Here is a 6,400-nt window from a genome sequence, read left to right as displayed (position 1 = left end):
ACTGCAGGAGAAAGTGAGCCCAGGTTCTTCTGGCTTCTTGGCCTCACTTCTCCTGCAGCCTGGTTTAAACTGGTCTGCAGGAGAAAACTTGCCACTTGGAGAAGTGCCCAAAGGGATCAGTCTCTTTAAACACTCTCCCCAAGTGGTGAGTTCGCTGCCTGGAGACAGTGTCCAAGGAGCCAAAAAATTGGCAATCCCAATTATTTTCCAAATCCCAATGCCATACCAATATTGGGATTCAGGAATATCAGGAAATATCAATTGGGGGGGGGGGGGTTTAAAAAACCCAAACCTGAAAATACTGGGGGGGGGGGTATTGCACACCCCTAGTCGAGAACTTGGACAGTTCACTGAGCCTGTGGAAAAGGAGATATGCAAGAGCTGGCTGAGATAGTTTTTATCCTATTCTGGCAGAGTCCAGGTTGTGCCTCTCTCCTAAAACAGTTGAACTCCTAGTTAGCAGCAGTCTAGTACTCAGATATTGTTCTAAGAGCTCTTGCCAGATAATTTTCCTCCCCAGGCTTTCTGAGCTTGAGAACTGAGAGGATCTGGATGGCTCTTAGGGATTTACCACTGAGTCCATTAGGGGCATCTCCAGGACCCAAAATCTGAAGTCTCCAGCTTGTGGAGTAACTAGCTGAGGGATCTCCCCACTGTATGGTTCAGGCTCATCCTGGTTGGGTACAATCTCCAGTTTTCATGTCATTCAAGCTATTTATTTATTTAGAACATTTTTTATGCTGCGTCTCTCTTGAAGTGGCTTACCAAAACAATAACATATAACAAATTAAAAGATATTAATTAAAATCTAGCATTAAAAAAGCCCCTCAGCCCAGCATAAGAACATAGATCATAAAAAAACAGACCACGGGCATCTTAAAATAACAGTTTCCGGGTTAAAATAATGTTTAAACTATCCCCTTACTTAAAAGCTTGGGTGAACAGAAATATTTTGGCCCAACACTTAAAGAAAGCAATGTAGGTTTCAGGTGAGCCTCAAAGAGAAGGGTTCTCCAAAGCCAAGATGCCACTATAGAAAATGCCCTGTGTCTAATCACCACCCACCTTACCTCTGAAGGTGGGGGCATAGAGATCGATACATATGAGGCAGAACTGGTGAATTAAACAATATGGAAGGAGGTGGTCCTTCCAGTCCCCTGAAGGATACCCTGGCTCCAAGACGTTTGGGTCTGTAAAGGTAAGAACCAGCACTTTGAATTGCAACTGGAAACAAATGGGCAGCAGGTGCAGAACTTCCGACACTGAGGTGAAATGATCCCTGTATCCTGACATTTCTGAACCATTTTCAAAGGTAGCCCCACATAATGTGCATAAAGTGTATTACAGTATTGTAATCTGGATGTAATCAGAGCATGGGGTCATGACAAGGATTAAGCATTTAACCCTGTCCCTGCTACACCTTTTTCACTACAAACCATGTCCTTTCTCTGCTGCTCCTTGGCGCAACTTGAACTTTCAACCGAATCTGCCTCCAAACATGTAGTTCAGCTTGTGCTGTGTCATGCACATGGACATGCTCTCTTCCATATGTTAGACTGGCATGGAGAATAAGCAGGGCGCTTTTTTTGTAGAAAAAAAACAGCAGGAACTCATTATACACCACACCCAACAGCAGAGACTCGTTAGCATATTAGGGCACACCCCTGACTGCACAACTCATTAGCATATTAGGTCACACCCTCATGGCCTCCCTTGGCTTGCCAGGGCAAGCCCCCCCCCCTTGAAGGGAAGGGAAAACAGTTAAAACTGTCTTCCCCTGGCTTGCCTGGGCGTCCCGCGGCTGCGGGGAGCCCGGGCAAGCCGGCCCTTGGACAGGTCGGGGAAGGCAAAAGGAGGCATTTAAATTCCTCCCCAATCCTTTGGGGGGCCCCTGGCCGACCCACCTCAGAGTCACTGGGGGGGGGGGTTGCTCTCCAGGCCTTCCCTTTGGGTGTGGCCTGTTATGCTAATGAGTTCCTCCTGGGTGTGGCCAACTCAGGAGCCAGCCGGAACTCCGTTCCTGTTCATTCCTGCCCCAAAATAGCCCTGAGAATAAGTCAAAATCAAGTAATAAGTCAAGGATAAGCAACTCACTGACCTTGTGCAGCAGACTTTGGAGGTTGGCAGCGCCTGTCCCACTCTGTCCCTCAATACTGCTGCCCCCTCGTCTGCATTGCTCCCCCTCTAGCACCGGAGCCACAGTTCTTGGCACACTTTTCCTTTACATTCCCCTGGGCATCTTTAAATGCAGTGTAGCAAGTGAAGTGTAGCATATCCTGCATGCCCAAATGGACTTCCCAGACTCTGGAGAGAAGAAATTTGTGAGAGTTTGGGAAACCTTACTAGGCATGCATAGTTGGCTATTCTTGGGGAGATCACTTCTTGGTCTGTTGGCTAAAATCAAGCGTAGTGTTCTTGGGAAGCAAGAAGGAAGGAGTGTTAGCTTCTCCAGGAAGAGGCTGCCCAGCTGAGGAGGGGAGAAACAATGTGGTGGTGGTAGGGGGAGAGAGATTGATGTAGGATATAGCAGCCTGAAGGGGTACTCCTTACTGAGCCACTACTCTAAAGGACTTTGGTAGACTTTCAATGGAGTGTATTATCAAGTTTAGTTATAGAGCTTGGAAGTCAGGGGCATCCATTATACTCTGGCTCTGAGGTTATGGAACATGAAACACTCCTTTAAATTAAGGATCATCAGACATCCTTAACTGATACAGATGAGGATATGGATACTCCATTTATCAAAATCAGCTGCACAATTAACTGAGTCTTTAAGATGGGAAGGATGATGGCATATGTTGCTGGAAGGAAGAGCCGGGATTCAAATATCAGATAATTTCAAACAGCTCTGAGGATCATGGGAATAGTGTACATGCAAAATAACTAGTCATGTCAGTAGCAATATGGGTTGCTTTCTTTTGCCTTGAGCTATTGAGAACTTTGTTTGCAGCTCATTCTTTGACAGTATGTGGACTAATAATCACCACATAATTAAGATTGTGATGCAAGCTCTGTTCCACTCAGATTTAATACAATTGTTCTTTATAGGGACATCTCATCAATTATGTTTTAGAAGGAATATAAACAATAGAAGAAGAAGAGGGGGGAGAGAAAATAAAGCAGAGAAACATATCTTTACAGTTTAACCAATTCCAAAAATATCTCGGCAACAAAGCAAAATACAATCACTTATTACAACAATCCAACTTATTCCTCTTAATCGTAACTATTTCACCCAACATCTTTCTTTACTCATCAAATCTAGAGATCATCAACTCATCCCCCCCCCTTTGTATGCAGAAAGTCAATAAGGGGCTTCCAGCTAGCAATAAAAGTCAATAATGTATTTTCTTTAATTAAAGATGTAAGTTTAGCAATTCCTGCTAATTCCAGCATCTTCAACCACCATTCTTCTACTGTATGTATTTTTATAGATTTCCAGTTCTGTGCATAGATTAACCTTGCTGCTGTAATCATATATAAAAACAAAGTTCCATGACTATTTTCAAATTTTCTGTTCATCAGTCCCAACAGAAAAGCTTCTAGTTCCATTTGTATATTCATTTTTAAGATATTCTGTATTTGTAAATGTATTTGCACCCAGACTTTTTTGGCTTTATCACAAGTCCACCACATATGGTAAAATGTTCCTTCATTCCATTCACATTCCCAACATTTATTCAAAATATTTTTATACATTATGGCCAACTTATCTGGTGCCATTTACATAGTTTGAGATTCTTGCATTGTATGTAGTTTCTTGGGTTTTACATTGGTTGGGCTTACATTGGTTGGGTTTTGCATTTTTCCCATCTCTCTCTCTCTCTCTCCCCCTCTCCCAATCACTTTCTAGTTTAAGGCTTCCTGAGCACAGCTAGCATAAAGTTAGCTGGGGTGTTTCCTGGTGACTGCTCCTACCATGATGTAGATGCTTACTAAGAAGGGATTTTTAGAAATTTGACCCCTAAAGGGCTCAAAAGGGGTAGAATGTGCCCCCCCATTGATTCCTATGTGGCTGCCAGGCAGCTGCCTCCTTGCACCCCCCACTTTCTGATTGGTCAGCTGCAGAGCTCAGTGTTCTGTGGTAAAAAAGGCAATAGTTACAGGAGACTGCACAAAGCTAATGACAGTTGAGGAAATCAGGAATGGCCAACAACCACCTGGGAGGTGCAGTAATGCTGCTGGCCCAGACTCTCTGATGGCTTCCAACACACTTCCCCCCACCTCCTACACCTAACAGGCAGTTGTCTGTCAGGTGCAGCAGTGGTTCCAGGGTGCTTAAAGCCATGAGGGAGCCTGCCCCAGCAGTAACACTTTAGTGATCCTGCCAGCCCTGCCTCCACAGTGGCTTCTAATACTCCTCCCCCTCCCCCTCCTACAGGCATCTGCCTGTCACGTGTAGGAGAGAGGTGGGATGCTTACAGCTGCTGGGGAGGTTTGCTCAGCAGGATTGTCTTAACCCTGCTGCTGGCCCAGCCTCTCCGATGCCTTTAAATACAATCCCCCAACACCAGAAAGGCCGGTGTCTCAGGTATAGGAGCAGGGCCAGGGTACTTTAATCCATCAGGGATGCCACCCCAGCAGGATCACCTTAGTGATGCTGCTGGCCCAGCTTCTCTGATGGCTTCCAACACACTCCCCCCACCTCCTACACCTAACAGGTGGTTGTCTGTCAGGTGCAGCAGTGGTCACAGGGTGCTTAAAGCCACGAGGAAACCTGCCCCAGCAGTAATGTCTTAGTGATCCTGCCAGCCCCGCCTCCACAGTGGCTTCTAATACTCCTCCCCCCTCCCCCCTCCTACACTAGACAGGCAGCTGCCAGTAGGAGGCACCTTAGGAATGCGGCAAAGACATTTGCACATAGTACTCCTGCAGAGCATTGAGCTGTGCAAGCCAAGTACCAACAAGATCACCCTGAGGTGCTCAGAACAACACAGTCTCCATATGAGCAAAACAATCCAGGAACACAAGTAGAGAGGCCTTCACTTTCGTGGAAGGTAGCAGGAATTGACTTAAGAGACAACTGCTTCTTAAATGGACAGTTCTATGTTGTCTACTCCACAGTGAGCTCATCAAGCAGCCTGGTGTTCCTAGCACCTGAGGGGAGAACCACCAATGTGGTCTACAGAGAGGCCCTTCAGTACAGAAAAAAGGACACATGTTTCACTTCATATTTTATACTACAATCTTCTCCACTAGCATTCCTACAACAAATGTCACATTTCAAACTTCGCATCATCGGTATTATAACTGGATTTACGGAACTTAAATGCCGTAGCGAAGCACGGGTATCACCTAGTAGGAAATAATGAAGGATAGTCAAGGGTACTTCCTTCATGGGCCAATATACCACTTAGAATTTGGGGGTTATTTAAAGAAGAGACACCAGCAGCTCCCTGGCATGCTGATGCTTTTAAAAACATCCCCCAGCTCTCCAGGAAAGATTTCCCATAGGGAATAATGGAGCCAAAAATATTGGAAACCCGGAGGGGTGTGTGTGTCCAAATACCATGTCAGTATTTGGAATACAGGAAGCTGGGAATATCTTTTTTTTCCCCTCCAATATATTTGGATCTGGAAAATAGTTTTTTGGGTGTGTGTTTTTTGCTGCACACACTTACTGCCTTATATTGTGGATCTGACTTGTAATATAATAACCACAATACTTTACCATTGGAGCAGATGTTTACATGACTTGGTAGGGGGCACATACTCCAGAAACAGGATCTGTGCTGCTGTTCCAATTGACAGGTCAGAAGAGTTCCTGGACTACAATGTCTTTTCTCAGCCCTGTTGTTTCTATGGTGTTGTCAAAATAGCTGATATAAACAGAGACACCTCTGTGCCTAACTAGAAATTATTTGTTTGCAAGAACACATCTGGAAAACTGAGGGCATGCATATCTTATTGTAACACATATTTTAGGGCTCCCTCCTGCTTGATTCCTGGAATTAACTACAGCAACTGTAACTGTTTGAAGGAAGTTATATATATTGCTATAACGCGCTGCCACAAAATTGATGTAAAAGCCTGTGAAAGTCCTGTTCCAGGTCCTGTTCTGTGGGATTTGGGACTTGTGCTTTCCAATTTGCTGGTGCTCTTGATCTAAGGCACAACACCACAACAGGGAGACTGTGTATCATTGGCGGGGGCAAAGCCTGAGGCTCAGCTTCTATTACCTTCCTGGATTTGCTTGTCTAACATCTGAACAACCCTACATAACCGAGTAGCTTGAGGAAACAGACCTCCTAAAGAAAGCTCAGAGACAGACAGACCTCATAAAGACCTCATAAAGAAAGTTCAGCAAAGTTCCTGACTTTGTACAGTGCTTCCTGTGTTATAGTACATAGAATGGCTAATCTGGGTGATCTTGTTTTGCATGAACATGTGACAAGGGTTC

Source organism: Gekko japonicus, unplaced genomic scaffold (genome assembly GCF_001447785.1).
Source record: "Gekko japonicus isolate JY-2015 unplaced genomic scaffold, Gekko_japonicus_V1.1 scaffold263, whole genome shotgun sequence".
Classification (NCBI taxonomy): Eukaryota; Metazoa; Chordata; class Lepidosauria; order Squamata; family Gekkonidae; genus Gekko; species Gekko japonicus.
The sequence above is the reverse complement of the archived record's forward strand: the minus strand, read 5'-3'. Positions refer to the sequence as shown.